The sequence below is a fragment of the Polyodon spathula genome, chromosome 24 (assembly GCF_017654505.1).
Source record: "Polyodon spathula isolate WHYD16114869_AA chromosome 24, ASM1765450v1, whole genome shotgun sequence".
Lineage (NCBI taxonomy): Eukaryota > Metazoa > Chordata > Actinopteri > Acipenseriformes > Polyodontidae > Polyodon > Polyodon spathula.
In genome coordinates, this window is record NC_054557.1 from 4,608,330 (window position 1) to 4,626,034 (window position 17,705).

At 37.5% G+C, this 17,705-nt stretch overlaps 1 protein-coding gene across 6 annotated transcripts in view; it reads left to right on the forward strand.

Annotated features, from left to right (window-relative positions):
* The window catches only part of LOC121298927 (inactive tyrosine-protein kinase PEAK1-like), a 73,972-nt gene that overhangs the window by 37,568 nt on the left and 18,699 nt on the right, over positions 1 to 17,705 (forward strand). For 4 of the 6 annotated variants that reach the window (XM_041226258.1, XM_041226259.1, XM_041226260.1 and 1 more), the window contains one exon: positions 9,679 to 9,802. The gene's annotated coding sequence lies outside the window, so the exon portion shown is untranslated. Of the gene's footprint in view, positions 1 to 4,837; positions 5,159 to 5,344; positions 5,492 to 9,678; positions 9,803 to 17,705 lie in introns of those variants that run through there. The other 2 variants (XM_041226262.1, XM_041226261.1) reach the window with 2 other exon arrangements.

Genomic DNA, 17,705 nt, shown 5'->3' on the forward strand with positions numbered 1-17,705 from the left:
TGTCTCTAGCTATCTATCGGGACAAACATGGGTGCTTCATGCTCAAATATTCATTCAAAATGTTATCAAATATTTGAACATTCTTTAATTGTGAATTCACTAGAAAAAAATAAAAAAATAAAACTCAGGAGTAAAATCGACCCTGTATCAAATAACCTATTAAAGGAAGGAGACAAATACTTTAATGTACAGTAGAATTGATGTTTATTTCAGACATCATTTTTGTATTTGTTTCCTTTGCACGATATCTTTGAGACCGGGCATGTATAGGGTTACCAGATTTCCAGAGTAAAGCATTTCTTCCGCCAGTTCATTGACGCGTAGCGACTCTGAAGTGTTAAAATAACTAGCCTATATAACAACACAAATGTAATTTAAAAGGTAAAAATTTCATGTATTTATTGCAGATCATAAAATAATCTAATTTGTTTTCTTTCTGTTCTTATATAAGGTGCAAAAAGCCAGGTTAGAAAAATAAGATCAACTATTATATATATATATATATATATATATATATATATATATATATATATATATATATATATATATATAGGATGGGATGAATACAGCAGTTCTGAATAATTTTCCTGTACGGTCTCAATGAACCGACACATTAAATAACAATTGCTCAATCTATTGATTCTGCTTTCTAGTAGAGTCCACAGAAAGCTGTACTTTAAATGCTATAAGAACACTGTGTCTTTAACTGGTACAGTGCAATAGGAGGGGGGCGGTTTGCTGATTTGCTTGTAGTGCTACAGTACATCTCACTCCTGTAATGCAGCAGCATGGCGTCTGCAGAGCTGCTTGCTTCAGATGTATAGCACATTACTGTACATGCAATAGAAACCTGAGCAGAGCTGCAGCTACTTGAGGACACCAGCAGCAGAATGCAGCACACAGAGGTGGAAAAAACAACACAGAACCATTAACTTGGGGGGGTCTGCCTTAAGATGCTGGAAAGAAGCTCTGCTCCTTCACTCTGAGCTTTGCATCAGACTGCCCAAGAAGGGGTGAGTTTTAAATTTTTCTGTGCACTTATGTGGCAGCATTATGTTTATACACACAAGCCTGAGGTGAGTGAGGTTCAAGAAATGCACTGTGGCTAATGACCACCTCTTTACTTCATTGACATCTATTGTACTCTTCGTTTCTGCTAGATGTCACTTCTGTGCTGCAAGCCTGTTTAGTACTGCGTACTGATTATATTAAAGCTTTATATGGAAAGCATTGATTCAACTGGTAGTTTGTTTCAACAAATGGTCGCCTGGCATGATGTGGACTGTATTGTACACTGACTCAAAGTATTCAACCACTCCTGCAGGTGCTGGTGGTGTGACATTAGTTTCCTTTTTTACCCCACTCTGAATAGATCATTGTCACAGTCCCTCCAAAATGTTATCCATTTTCTAGGAACAATGTATGGAATTTGTTCATTTTATTCATTATTTTATTCACAAAAATGGATCTCTGCATTGGTGACTGCCAAGTCTGTAAAACATTCAAGTAGACCCGAATTGGATAACCAATTTTAGTGTTAATAGTTTGCAATTGTGGGATAAACTTTGTGCCTGTTATGTGTTCTTAAAGAAGATATTTGGCTTCAATGGAGAATCTGGTATAGGCCTAATTGCTGGCATGTAAAATTTGGCGAGAGATTTGATACAGTAGCCAGATATAGAAAAATGAAATGTATTTTTCTTAGAAATTTTTAGATTGTGGAAGACCCATAACAAGTGCTTTTTTAAGCATCACATGTCACGGCAGCGCATGCAAACAAATAATATCATAAAGGCCGCCAATTCTTCAATTAAAATGTTAACTGTGACAAATTGAAAAATGTGACATTTCAAAGTCTAACATGAAATACTGTACTACTATTATGGCTTCCGGTAGACATCATTTTGTAGATTCTGTGATTTTACATGATTTTTAAATAAGATCAAAATTATGTCTACCTCCTAAAATTTAAGTGATGCAAAACTTTTGGCCAGAGCTGTATGTGAAAGAATCCACCGGATGGTTACAATAAAACAAGCAGAACAGATTTTAAAATTCAAGGCACTGCTGAGCACAGTCTCGCAGCAGATAGAGCAGAGAAAAAAAAAAAAAAAAAAAAAAAATTCAAACGCAGCTCCTTTTAGAATGCTTTGGACTTAATAGGTCATGTAAACTAGGACCTCTGCAGGTCACAGCAAGAATCTGGCTATGCTAACACCTTGGACTAAATTTAGTTCAGTGTGTCTGCAGAACAGGAGTTGTTTTATTTGTTTATTCTTTTCTATTTACAGACACATTAACCAATTTAAATTTTATAGCCATTTTTTAAAAAAAATATATACATTGGTACATTGACCTTATGAACTCTCGTTATTGGAAACCATACATTGTTGCATAGCAGTTTGTTTTAAAACACGTACTGTACTGAGCTGATATTTTCAACCTAGAAGGTTCAATCTTCTTGATGTACGTAAACATTATTTTTAAACAGAAGCTAATGTAAAGGATTAGCATGCTTTGTTGTGTATTTAACAGATCATTTACTGTGAAAAAACTGCACGTTCATTACAAGAGTTACTGTAGGTGTTAATGGTTTTCTCTGTCCCATGTATTTGTGCTTTTAGTTTAAAAACCCCAAGTCCTGAGAGTGAGCTAATGTATGGGCATAGCTATCAAATGTGTATATTACTGTACAGTGTCTTGTGTTCTTGAACATAATACAGTACTGTCCTGCCAGCTTGTATAGTTCCCAGGTATTAAATAGCCTTGGCATGAATGATTGGTTTTGTCCACAAGAGCAGCTGTGGAACAGGCTGCAGGCAAGCGCTTCAGAGAGGCGCTTAGGAACACAACCATTTACTCAAGGCCGTTCGATAAAACCTGATTTCAAAACACATTAGGCATTGTTTATGATATGCAAGTGCATTACATTTATAGAATATCAGTGTCTTGCCTTAGCCCCCGCCTTGACAGCAGCACTATACTGTTTAAATGCAACTGTATAAAACGATAAACATAGTAAATATAAATACTGAGATGTGTTGGTAACTGGGATATTCCTGATGCTTTCATTGTAGAGTTTACCACATTAAAGTGTATGTATTATTCAAATGAAGAGTAAGATAAAGAAGAAAAAGAGAGGCCACTTTGGCAATACAGGAAGAGAAAAGAAAGATCAGATAACTGAAGTCCAGTTAAGGGGGTCTTAAATTGAATACATTGTGAATGTAATTTCTCCTCTGTCCGTGATTATAGGCATTGACATGGTGTCGTTGTAGTTGGTACACTGCTGTACTCTATTATTCTCCTAGTAAAGTTGTACAGTATGTGACTTCCAACACTTTCAACTCTGGATATACAGTACATATCTTTTTCAGATACCCATTGTTGTTATTTTAAGTTTACAAACCAGGTCAATCAAATACAACATTCCTCTTTAGACTATGCCCCTGGGAATGCTGTGTTTTTGTTCGTATATACTCCCATTTCTAGTTGTTAAAGTAGTTGTACAATAACTAAAGTAACACAATAAAAACACTTGTTGGAAACATGTATTTTCACTTTGAATCATGATGTCTGATACTACACTGGATTAAAGAAATCTTCATTTCCGTGCCTCTCTCAGGAGGTATGTTGCTGGTTCACTTCCCATGTCATTTCACCTCATAGTCTTCTGAGTCAAAGCATTTTACTGTTTAGAGGCATTTCAGTCAATAATGGAAGCAGCTAGTTTAGTTTATCACAGGAACAAAAGCTTTGAAGGGGTGGGGATAATTTCACTCTCCAAATGAAATGACCACAGATTTTATTTCGCCTATGTAGTACCACATACAGGTTTTAAAATGAAAAATCGAAACTGCAGACTGAAAATGGATGTACACATTGTTAGCGAGAACCACTTGGAGCACTGAAATACTGATGTACTTGTTATACAGTACAAATATACCTTGATGCAAGTACAACAACAGGTTTCAAGTAAACATTTTTCAAATTGCATGATTACAGGTGCAGTTGGTGGAACATTTTGCCAAGCCAGCTTTAATGCTTATAGGCATCTGTCCAACATCAATATGGGAAATGGGTAGGGATTCTACTAGAAGTGATCCGCAGGACAGAATAAAGATCAGAATTTAAAAGTCAGTCAATAAATAAATGTGAAATAGTCTGAGGTTAAGCACTCTCTAAATGATAATATATGTCACAAGTTCCCGCATGTATGCACGCCTACGAAAAATTCACGGCTGCTTTCCTTAGCAGTTTAAATACAGTATTCAGATGTAAATGGTGCTCAATCACTGAGGACAATACATCAAATTCAAAAACGGCTTTATTAGCTGTTCACCTCATTGCACTTGATCAAGTACCATATTAAATGTAGTCAGTTTTCCCCGAAATTATTCTTGTAAGCTTTTTGCTTGATTCTTACAAGCTGATTTGATTTTACATTGGTTGGTATAGGAATGATTTGGTCCCAGTGGTTTTGATCAATATTTGCGGTTGATTCCTATATCAGTGATTCTTATAAATGGACTGCAGTGTGTGTCTATATCTATCTCTCTCTCTCTCTCTCTCTCTCTCTCTCTCTCTCTCTCTCTCTCTCTCTCTCTATATATATATATATATATATATATATATATATATATATATATATATATATATATATATATATATATATATATATATATATATATATATATATATGGGGACCAGAGTCCACACTAAGTCTATGATGAGGAAAGTAAAGCTACAGTGCCAACTAAGGAGCGAAGAATGAATTCCAGTCCTTGCAGTCATGATTCATTGTAGCTGTGAGAAGTGTTATGAAACACAGGCAGTTTTATCTGCAACCAGAATAGAGAGAGAGAGAGAGAGAGAACAGATTAATACTGAGACTGGATGTCACATGGTCTCATCTCCAGTTATTCTTATTGATGATCATAGAGCTCTGAATAGCAAAAAAAAAATAAAAAAAATATACCGGATACAAATATCCTTCTGCTGTAAGCAGGTTTCTTGAATGGCCTGGCACTTCACTGTTGGTATTTGGCAGCAGATATTCTGCATGTAGGGTTTATCTTTTCTTCTATTTACCACACAGCAAAGGTAATGGACATGCAGAAACTGCCTTTTAAATGATCTGGACAATGCAGACAGCTGGGTGAGTCCTGCACTTTAAAGTGTTTAATTAAGAACATTAGAAAGCTGATATGTTTCTCTGGGATTCCATTGAGTTCTTCCTCTCTACACCCCCCCCCCCCCCTTCTGATCTGCTGTTCATGCTAGTGGGTGACTCTGTAATGGGGCTTTTAGTAGCCGTTGAATTATTGATGCATTTGGGAAAGAGACTGGGTGGCTGAGGGCTGCTAGGGGAGAGTCTTGGATGTGTAATATTGGGAGGGGAAGGCTAAGGGAAACTCCAAGTCCTCCAAACTGTTTCTGCTCTGCATTCTGCTGTGTGCCTCGTGTGTATGGATGTATCTGCAATTCTGAGGTTTGTTTTTTTTTTTTTCCCTAAAATCATGTTGGTGGAAGGTGATTTCTTAAACAGCTTCATTAGAGAAACAAACACTGTTTCTGTTAAGTTGTTTTTATTTTTATTTTTTTTACAGGTTTTTTCCTTCAAGCCCTGTAATTAGGCATGTAGTAACGCTTTAATGAGTAGAGATAGAAATAAGCTGTAATGTTAACAGTGTGTGTGCGCTTACAGTTATACTACAAATGTGTCTTTTGATTCTGATGGAGATGTATTAAACAGGCATGCACTGATTACTCCTAAAAGAACATTGCCTTATAAGTGGTTAAATCAGACAACATGCTGCCAGTGTTATTTTAAACAACAGTGTGTATTTCAAGTTTTTAGTCTTTTTGAAATAAAGTATATTCTGTTTAGAACTATTAAAGAGAATCATGCTATTTGTTGGAGTGTATGGTTTGGAGTTCTGCTCAGATGTCAAAAGTGTAAGTACACTACCAATTCAAATGTAGATCAATCCAGCAAATGTAATAGAGAAATGTAAATTCACTGCACTGCTACATATAAGTAAACTATAGCCTAAATTAACTAGTGAATACCTACAATTTCAGAAATAAATTAAATGCACCTACAATTATTTTATAGTTGTGTTTTTTTTTTTTTTTTTTTAATTGATATTAATTAAGATTCATCACATTGAGTAGTCTACAATATCAAACAGGTAGGTTTAAAAAAAACTAAAAAAATAACTACCTTGTATGGTATTATAAAAAGCCTGCTAATAAACACAGTTTGGCAAATACATGGACACCTACTTGTGCAATAGAACATAAAACACAGTAGTTCCCAAAGATTTAATTAAACTAAATAATTAAATCTTTCTGATTTTTGTGTATGATATTAGCATGTGCATTTAAAATGTAGTATTGTTTTATTTATTACACCTGTTTTCAATTTTTGACTGACTGTAAGTTTGCTTATGAGATTAGATTTTTTTCCTATATTTGTAGCTAATGAATGGTTGAGAAAGTGTTTGCTGTAAAGTAATGGATCCTAGTGGACAATTGAACCTGGTGACCCCACCCCTCCCTGCTTTATTAAATTCATTAGCAGTCTACAGTAAGTGTTTCCATTTTGTTCAGTTTGAAGAAAATGGTGTCGTCAAAATAGTTTTTCATACACTATTTATTTGAAATCTGCCATAAAACAAAACCTTGAAATGCATTGTTTATTTACCCTAAAAACCAAAGGAGCCTAGTGTCCCCCCCCCCCTTTTTTATAGTATTCATTTCATTATTTGTCAAAGTACTTTAAGTATACTCCAGTTTGAAGACATTTTAATGTCAGAAAAAGTTACAACTTGAAAGTGGTCAAAATCTCCCACTGGAATGCGTTGGAATTAATTAGAATTTTAAGTCTCCCGGCATTTCATCGTGTTGTAATTATTGAAGCCCCATAGCACATGCATGATGTCATAATGTGATCTGATTTCATTCTTTTTCTTTTCATTTTGAAACAAGAAAGTGTGACTCGTCTCAAATGCTGCTCGTTTAATTGGGACAGCCCCTTATTCTGGATATTTTTACTTCTCCCAAGGCGTCCCGATAAAGCAACAACAATTGTATTTGTATGCCGTTTCCACAGCTGCTAATAACTCATAAATACGGTTCTTGGTTTTCATTTTTTACCAATTATCATAGATACATTCCTGCTTTTTATTTTAATGATCCTTACTGTTTTTTGCAGATTTTAATTTTTTTCTGTCACATTTTACATTGCTTAATGTTAGTCCTCCTGCCTCAGTACCACTTGAAACCGCTAGCAGTGCAGTTCGTTTCTGAGGCATGTATTGTAATGAAACGGGAGCTCATCTTGTATGCAATGTGTTTTGAGTCTTGTCAGGTTTGCAGTGGGAGCTCGTCTTGTATGCAATGTGTTTTGAGTCTTGTCAGGTTTGCAGTGGGAGCTCGTCTTGTATGCAATGTGTTTTGAGTCTTGTCAGGTTTGCAGCGGGAGCTGGTCTTGTATGCAGTGTGTTTTGAGTCTTGTCAGGTTTGCAGCGGTAGCTCATCTTGTATGCAATGTGTTTTGAGTCTTGTCAGGTTTGCAGTGGGAGCTCATTTGTATGCAATGTGTTTTGAGTCTTGTCAGGTTTGTCAGAAATTGGTTGCTGATCCCACCACTAGAGTTAAGGCTGCTACCTACGGCAATCTGAACTGTGCAGCGATGTGTCAAAATGAATAGAACCTATACTTTTTTTTGATAACTGTCTTTCACACTCAGAAGCGGCATTGGAGAGACGCAAAATAAATGGAATTAAATCCTATTTTTTGCAGTTTGACGCACGTCAATTAGGTGATCAATCAGAGAACAACTTCAATGCACGTCTCCAGCAGGGTGAAGCAGTATCCAAAAATGACAGAGGAAACAGTGATACTTGCTGTTGAAAAAATACCCAGAGCTTTATGACAAAGGTCATCGCAATTATAAAGGTGCAGATTTAAAAGATAATACTCCCATATATTTCAAATGAACTAGATAAGCCTGGTGTGTATGATTTATTGCCATGTATGTTGAAATACTGTCAGAGAACACACTCATAATTTCCAAATCATGTTGGTGAATATGTACCAGTTTTCAAACCTGTCACATTGCCTCTGTGTCGCTTCTGGTGCATGTGGTCATGTCACTGCGAAAATGTCTCGTCGCCAATTTAAAAATCACATTGCATCTGGTGTGTGGAGACTGTTAGGGTAAGAATATTGTGAATAAGCTGCTGAAAAACAGTTAATACATTTGCAGCAGGCAGACCGGGGTCTTATCAGCATGAGAGGAATGTACACCCTTGAACTCCTGTCTCCCTCACACATTGCCCCCCAATCAGACTGAGCACCTTGTCTTTGAAGTAGAAGCTTGCCTGACTTTTTACTATGGGGAGGCTGGGGAAGATCTGTGCATGGAATTATTATAATAAACATCTTTCAGATATACACTGCACTGTCTCGCTGGCAAATACGCTGTGAACAACATAAAAGAACGGTGAATGCTGTGTTGGCTGCTATGGTTACCGCGTACCATCAGCAACTGTGTCCATGGATTGTTCAAATGCCATTATGTAAGCTCGTAGTATTGCCCTTAATATAGGTATGCTGACTGGATCTTGAGCGACCGTAAGAAAAAAAAAAAAAAGGTTCTTCAAAGAGGAAAGCCCAGTGACATTCATTTCATTTAAGGATTTTGTACTTGTGTTTAATAAGATGCTGCAACTCGCCCTATTTGTTGCATTGACGTGCTAAAGGCTTCACAACAGCGTTTCTCTGGCGTCTCTAGCAGCATCTGGTACTAGATCATGATGACTCAATTTTTAGGGGCTTTTTTTTCTCATTTATAGTAATGTACTGTACTACAACATATTTATTGTACCGAAAAATACTCTTTCACTGTTGAGATGAGACGAGCCTTGTGTTTCTAACAGACTATGTATTAAAGATTTACATTTACTGCAGTAGTCTTTCTCTTTGTTGTGGTTTGCCTTTCCTCAGTTTTCAGGTGGGCAGCTGTTTATAAACAAGGGGGTGACACTATCTTGTTATATACTTCTTTTGAAGTCGAGGAGATCCGTAGTCTTTCCAGTAATTGTTTTGGCCTGTCAGGGGCCTGTGGAGGATGTTTCAGTAACAGCTGACTTACCTAGAATATTATCCAAAATAATAATTTTATAAGGTGGCTGTAAGGCCTGTTTCCCTTTGCACTACTTTTTTTGTTTTATTGCAATCCACTATGCCTTTTTTTTGTATCGGTCCCAGAGATAGAGAACCACCCAATAATCTTTTTTTTGTATTGGTTGTTTCCTTGGTATTTCTGCCTCTTTTCTTTTTTTAGAAACTTATGACTTTTTCGACAGCGGTAAGTTGTTCATAATTGTGCCCCCTACTGTGAAATAAGTGAATCACCCAGCACTGACCTCAACTGACCATCCCTCTCTTACATCCTTGGTTCAGAATAAAGCAGCACAGTGTAATATATATGGCAGGCAGAGTAAAAGTTCGATAAATATTTCTGACACTAGAAATACTGTGAGCTTCTCCCTTCCTCGTGCTCAGTGGCAGACAACAGTAAATTTAAATAGTCTATGCAGTGATCATTTCTCAGCCTGACAGCCTGCCCTCCAAGTAGTTCTGTACTGTAACCCTTCTCTCTTGCAGGTTCCTGGGGAAGAAGTACCCCCAAAGAAAACCTCTTGTCTGGACTGAAAGACGAAAGTTCACTGGAGCTTAGCCATAAACAGAAGTCCATGCAACATGACTGACTGGCTGACAGACCACAACTGTAAGTCTGCCATTTTTGTATTTGAATAGCTGAAATAGGCAGGAGTGTCTCTGTTGCTGTCCTGTTCAAATCACATCACCAGGTCACAAAATGCAACCTTCAATTTTAATATTGTCAGATTTTTTTTTTATTTTTTATTTGAAGCCAGTTTTTTAATGTTTTTCTGTCTGAACGTCTTGGTGGCTATGCTGAAAGGCACAGGAACATTTCAGTGGGCTGTGTGTATCATTGATTTTTCTTTCGTATCTTGACTTTTCGTTGGTTTTTGTGACTTTGTAGACCTACCCGAGATGTATTAAAGTCATTTCCACTCCCGTATCTTGGTTTCATCCCTGCTGCGGTAGTTTCGTTAAGACTGTTTGTTTCAAAGTACTTTCGTATGCAAATGTACGAATCTCATTATACTATCAAAGTTTCACGCTTAAGCTTGATGTATCATCATTATTTGCTGATTTACGACTTCGGTTTGTGCCACTTATTTTATACATATCTCAGTGGCGTAGATTCATCTGTTCGTATGTAAAACTTCCTGTTTTAAACGTTTATGTGCATTTAGTTACTTAAAAAAAAAAAAGAAAGCTAATTTATTTATTAGTCTATTAAAATGGCAATGCCAATAAATACATTTTGTTTTGGTTTATTTTAAATTTGAATGTGCTTTGTTAAACTTACATAAATCACACAACTATTCCACTTTATTACTTGGTGGTAGAATGATAGACTGTGATACGCTGCTCCTTCTAATTGCTTTTAGGTAGGAAGAACATCAAACAGAACAACAAGCCGCTTCACATAAAACAAACTATAAGGTAACACCACTCGGAAGTAAACATTTTACATGAAGTTTGAAAGCAAGTAGAGCAAAAACAGTATTTCAATTTTTGTCCCGTCAGAAACAGTAAAATTGTGAAATCGTCCTTCCTTGTTTTTAAGTACAAAACTGCTCAGTGCTCAGCTAGATAATAGCAGAGTAATTTGTTAGGTTGTGTTATCAAAAATAAAATAAACAATCTAATGGATTATTTTGTTTTAAATCATTCTGATTATGTGTTTATCACGTTTAAATGGTAATAGTTAATCTGTTCTTGCGTTTTTGTACATTTTCCATGTTATGAGATGACAATATAAAGAAAATACGTAGTTATTATCCTCTCCAATAGGCCTACACACACCCAGTGTTTCATTTTTTAAGTGACTGTGTTATTGTATTATTATATACTGTTATTTTAACTGCTTCACAGTTGGTGCGACTTCAATAAATTGAAGAAAATAAGTGTTTCACTCTGCAAACATGGTAACTCTAAATTACATGGACAGTGCAAGAAACTAAAGCACCAATACAAATATCCAAGCATAATAACTGGACAAAGCTCATAAATATTCAGTAATTCAGGTCAGAGCACAGTGCAGTGTCTCCTACAGCATGGTGGAGGGGCAGGTGTTGCCTGAACAGTAATACTGTACAGTATTATTTGTTATTATTATCAAATTAAAGTTACTGCTGTAGTGCATAGACAAATGAAACACCAACTAAAATATTCATATACTTAAACAAAAGTTTTCTGCTATATTCTTAAATTAAATTAAAGCACAGGAAGCATGTTGGGAATCATGGTTAGAGTGCAGAATTACCGTGCATGTGTACCATGTTAAACTTCCATATACAGAAACAAGCTTACTTTTATTGATGCTTTCTGTTTTTGGGGACCGTTTCTTTTAGATTACATTTTGGTTTGTTTTCGCTGTGCCCAGGGTCTGCGTTACACTATTACAACGTAATGTTTACTTTACCTCCGGAAGGTCTAAATCGTGACTGTCTGCGTTGCGAATCTATTTATAATGAGATGCAAACTCTGATCTCTCCTGTATAATAAGCAGTAATTTATGCTGTTGGTAAACTTGCTGTGATATTACGATAGTTGTTCACGAAAAAGAGCTGCTTAGTAAATCACACGCAGAAAATCTACAAAGGACGAAGGCTATGAATTTGCAGTATTTACGAACATGTAAGTACATAGATCCCACAGTCTCCAAACAACCAGAGAACTTTATTTTCCATAATGTTTTGATGGATTTAAAGGCAAGTATGACTGCTTTTTATGAATTTAAGAGATTCATGATCTGAACCTTCGTTAGAAAATCTGCCTAATTAGTACTTTTATAAGTAATATTATGATCTACAAAGATTATCTGAATACTTTATTATAAAAATGAAAAAGACTTTGTTAGTCTTTTACATACTTTTCTGCAATGTTATGCTTTTTCAAGGTGGGCTTAACAGGTACAAAACCACTTCAGATCACATAGCCACTGTACATTTCAGTGTGCTCTGTACATAAGTCTATCAAGTAAATTGTCTTGTAATTGTATTAGAAAAGTAAGCTATTATATAATTATACCTTCTAATTAGCAAATGGTGTTGTACCCATTAAGCCCATTTAGGTGATAATCAAAACTAAATAAATTTTAAAACATTTTATAAAAGGCAAGCACTTTATAAGGTAGTAAAATCAACCAAAATCATCTGCAACATTATTTTATTTTAATATCTAATTTACACAGGATGACGTCAGAACTACAGTTCGTGCCCTCACATGTTGAAGGCTTGTCGTCTCCATCAAAATGACACCATCATCAACCTATCACTGCTAGTCAGAAAGTTTAGGATTCACAGAAAGTCACTTAGATAGTCACAGAAAAGGTCAAGGTTGAGGGACACGAGGGATCTGAGGTTCATCTAACTATAGTAGTAGAGTGTGAAATTTCAAGCTGTCTCCAGGTAGTATAACTTGCAAACCTTAATAGCAACTCACAGGCTGAGCTGATCTTTGATATTATAGCAAGCTATAGCGTGTAGGTCAAAAATTGCCGTAAGCAGTGCTTTTTAGGCTAAATATCAGTATAAGTTAAGTGCTTGATTTGAAATATCTAGCTTGTTTGCTAATTCATATTTCTAGAAATATGTGTTTATATTATGCAGGTCCTACAGTAGCTCAGTGGGGTTGGGGGGTTACGAAAGATGATCTTGTAGAAGAATATATTAAGTCCAACAACACTGAAACTCCATTTATCAACCAGACACCTGGAAGGAAGTGGTGTGCCAGGTAGATCATCCAGAGTGGTGTGCCAGGTTCATAGATTGTCCAGAGTGGTGTGCCAGGTTCATAGATTGTCCAGAGTGGTATGCCAGGTTCATAGATTGTCCAGAGTGGTGTGCCAGGTTCATAGATTGTCCAGAGTGGTGTGCCAGGTTCATAGATTGTCCAGAGTGGTGTGCCAGGTTCGTGAGAGATCGTCCAGAGTGGTGTGCCAGGTTCGTGAGAGATCGTCCAGAGTGGTGTGCCAGGTTCGTGAGAGATCGTCCAGAGTGGTGTGCCAGGTTCGTGAGAGATCGTCCAGAGTGGTGTGCCAGGTTCGTGAGAGATCGTCCAGAGTGGTGTGCCAGGTTCGTGAGAGATCGTCCAGAGTGGTGTGCCAGATTCGTGAGAGATCGTCCAGAGTGGTGTGCCAGGTTCGTGAGAGATCGTCCAGAGTGGTATGCCAGGTTCGTGAGAGATCGTCCAGAGTGGTGTGCCAGGTAGATCACCCAGAGTGGTGTGCCAGGTTCACGAGAGATCGTCCAGAGTGGTGTACCAGGTTCATGAGAGATCGTCCAGAGTGGTATGCCAGGTTTGTGAGAGATCGTCCAGAGTGGTTTGCCAGGTAGATCACCCAGAGTGGTGTACCAAGTTCATGAGAGATCGTCCAGAGTGGTGTGCCAGGTAGATCACCCAGAGTGGTGTGCCAGGTTCATGAGAGATCACCCAGAGTGGTGTGCCAGGTTCATGAGAGATCACCCAGAGTGGTGTGCCAGGTTCATGAGAGATCACCCAGAGTGGTGTGCCAGATTCATGAGAGATCATCCAGAGTGGTGTGCCAGGTTCATGAGAGATCGTCCCGAGTGGTATGCCAGGTAGATCACCCAGAGTGGTGTGCCAGGTTCATGAGAGATCGTCCCGAGTGGTATGCCAGGTAGATCACCCAGAGTGGTGTGCCAGGTTCATGAGAGATCATCCCGAGCTCAAAGTGAGAAAACCTGAACAATTTTCATGTGCAAGAGCCAAGGCAACGTCAGATTCTACTATACTGGAGCACTGGTTTAATGAAATCCTTACAAATGCACTGAATGAAAACAATGTCTGTGACGAACCGCAACACATTTAATGTAGATGAAACTGGCTTCGTGACAGATCCCGCATCTGACAAAATCCTGGCTCCAAGAGGATCAAGAAATGTCTACCAAATCCCTGGGGGTAGTGGAAGAGAATAAATAACTATGCATGACTGGTGGCTTGGATAAGTCTGCCTCCATACATAATATACGGTTACACATAATATAAGTGAAACACCTCTACAGCACATGTTGTCAGAAAGGTATAGCAAGTCATTGCATAGTCAGTGCAAGGTATAGCAGTTCATTGCAGGTTGAGGTGCCTGTGCAGCCCTACGGCCCACACTGATGGTGACAATAGAATGCTTTAAAAAGGTGGACATAAAAAAAAAAAACCTAATACAATTTAGCATTTACTGTTTTTTAGGTAAGCATTTAAATTATATAGGAACATATGCTGCACAGTAACTCTTGAGAAAATGATAAATTTTGAATGTAACAGCGCAATTTTTCTGCTTTAGTACATATGTTTAATCGGGAAATATCTTGAAATGCCTATTTTTGGTCCGTGAAATGAGCAGTTTTTTACAGTGAAGAATATACAGCCCTAATTGTCTCTGATCCATGGCAACTTGCTCTGGGCAACAGTACGATTGATCAGCTTAGGCGCCACAAGAAATATAAAAAAAAAAAAAAAAAAAAAAAAAAAACAGATTTTGCTCTTGCAGCTGGAGATAGTAGCTAGGTTTTTCGGGGGGACGGCTTAGAGGCAATTTAAGAAATAATAATGTAATTTAAATTTCAATCAAAATGAGCTGAAGTAATTTTCTTGGTTGTAAAAAAACAAATACTGTATAATTTTAAATTAGTTTAATTGCGACACTGCTATCGTTACCACTGCTTTGGTACAGTGCGATTCCAAATGAAAAGTTTTTTTGGAAAACAAGTGATCCGAGTTGCAATTCTGTTTCAGGTTTGATGTTTCACTAAACCTCCAAGTGAACTGAACTGTACTTTAAACTGGCTATATGAACAAAGTGTAAAAGAGCCCTTACATTTCAGGAGTACTAAATTCTCATAAAATCACAGCACAAAACAGTGCAATACGGGGATGGAGAAAATTGTCCCTTTACTTTTCACAAGGGTTGGTAATGCCTGCCAACTTCTGCACAGCAAAGCTATTTTGGATGACATCCCGTTATTGGAACGCTGAAGTATGTCTGGCTTGTGTGGTCACATGACAAGCCTCAACATAGCCAACAGTGTATCCAGTGAAGCCTAAATAATCATTCAACACAGAATGGTTTTAAAATGTAGAGTCACTTTCCCATTGTAAAAAAAAAAAAAAACAAGAGTAATGCCATAAATACAAGATCCCATTTAGTGTGCTTACCATTCACATGTCCTTTGTTATAGAAACCTACTTGGTAAAAATGGCATTTAAAATCTGTTTTATGTATTTATTTATTGAGATACAAGGTTTGAAATAAGCTGGGGTTGTGTCTCACTAAAAACTCACTGACATCACAAAAAACTGTGGATTTTCAAGCTCAAATGGATCAAATTCTGTGGAGGCATTCCCTCCATTTCAGGTAGTTTCTCCCATGTTATGGAGAAAAGGTTTAAATGGTTGGTGTGATGCACATGTAAAGGGGGACCTGTGTCCCATTGAGCGGGTCTGATGGTTCAAAAAACAATCCTAATAACATTGGTTTTATATAGTTTATATAATTATTGTATATATATATATATATTATATATATATATTATATATATCTATCTATATAATCTATTCTATTATATATATATATATATATATATATTACACACATGGTAGAAATAAACTCACGAAAAAGTTCTCCATTGTTAGTGCTTTTTCAAGAATTTACAATACAAGGATGTCTTATTTAAATGCATAGTGCACCAGAAGTAAATGCAATAGACATGTGCAGGGCATTATTCCATCAGGATCTTTGTGATGGTAGTTTTGATTGCTATATAAAAATAAAGATATTATTATTAGGATTATTTTATTCCCTAGGATTATTATTATCTATGCTAAGATCTTAAATGAAACTGCTCAGTTATGCACACAGTGCACAGAGTACATGTTGCATTCAGAACATTAGAGTATATCAATTCTAGGGGTTGTTCATCAGATGGCATATTTAAAGACTGCTCTAGGTATGCAGTATGAACAGGATACTCATTCAGGCAGGCTGGAGGAACAGTTTGTTCCAGCACCGATGTAACTAGAAAGCTTATCTGAAGCTGTGTATATGATACCCTATCACAAGGCATTACTGGGCTAATTTATTGACTGGTGGAAAGAGCAGGGATAAAACACACAATCAGAAGGCTCAGTTTAACCAGGCCTCGAAATGTTGGCAAATATCACGATCAATGCATTTGAAATTGATACAACATCCAAATAATATTGTAGCTGTAAAAATGGAACTGTACTGCCCCACATGTGAAATGTTGCCCATACTACAGTTTCAGATCATTTGAACTTCCTGCTTCCAGTACCATATCACTTGTGACTCAGGCCAGTTATCATGGTGTGGTCGATTTTCACGGGTATCTCTGAGAACTAATGTGGCAAGACCGGCACGGGGGGGGGGGGGGGGGGGGGTAGTTGTGGCAGCATTGAAGCCTTGCACATGTATACAGTATGATTTGTATTGTTTGTTTCTTATTTCGCTGTCTTTGCAAATAGTTTTGAAATGTTTAAAAGCATTCATAAAGAAGCCAGGCGCTGCAGAGCGTTGCATGCCGGCTGCGTGTTTTGACAGTGAATGGCAGACAGGCATTGGGTGGCTGCTGATCCCTGACCTGCTAGTGGGCGGGTAGCAGCAGAGCATCTTGTAGTAAAAGAGAGTCATTGACACACCAACAGGCTAATGATGAGCCAGGGATGATGGTGTGAGTGACTGTATGCAACCACCATGTGTGAAGCCGTTCTGTTTAACCTTCTATGTCAGCATCAGGGCCAAAATAAAAGGTTCAAGCAAAACACAGTAATTGCCTTTGTTAACAAATAAATGCTTTGTATTTTCCAGGCTGGGCAGAGCCTTCACTGGACTTAAAAAACACAAACAACCCACAGTTCAAATACACACTAGCCTCCTTCCCAAACATCTCCACCAGACAAAGGATTTCTGCCCCAATTTATACTTGTGGCCACTCCCCAGTGAGAACTCTATTACCTAATTGGGGAATGACCACAACTGAGATTGTGTTTGCAGCGACGGATTTAACCCATCTCTGCCAATCTTACATACACACACACACACACACACACACACACACACTATTTACATTAAGAGCTTTTGCTCTGTCACAAGCGGGAATTGTTTTTATCCAAATTTATAGTAAATATCTATACACCATTTAATGTCATGTTGTAGCTGAGGCGATCGAGAGGAAACCTCTGTGTCAGACAGTCCCTTGCTTTTGCTGTGACCAGCATGTCTGTGTTCACAGACACAAACATCATGGAAAGCCTGCTTCCCATTCCCCAGCCTGGGTTAAATTTAGCTCTGGCTTGACTGATGGTTGAGAAACACTCACGTTCTCATCTCTTGTGAATGTAAACCATTTCCATGTGATTGGCTGTGTGCTTAAAGCAGCTGATTGTGGCTTGCAGTAATAATGCACTGAAGGGTTTCAGATTGTAACTCTGGATTCAGGCCTGCCATTACAATGTCAAAGCCTCATATCTCGGACACCATTTATGATAGTGACTTTATA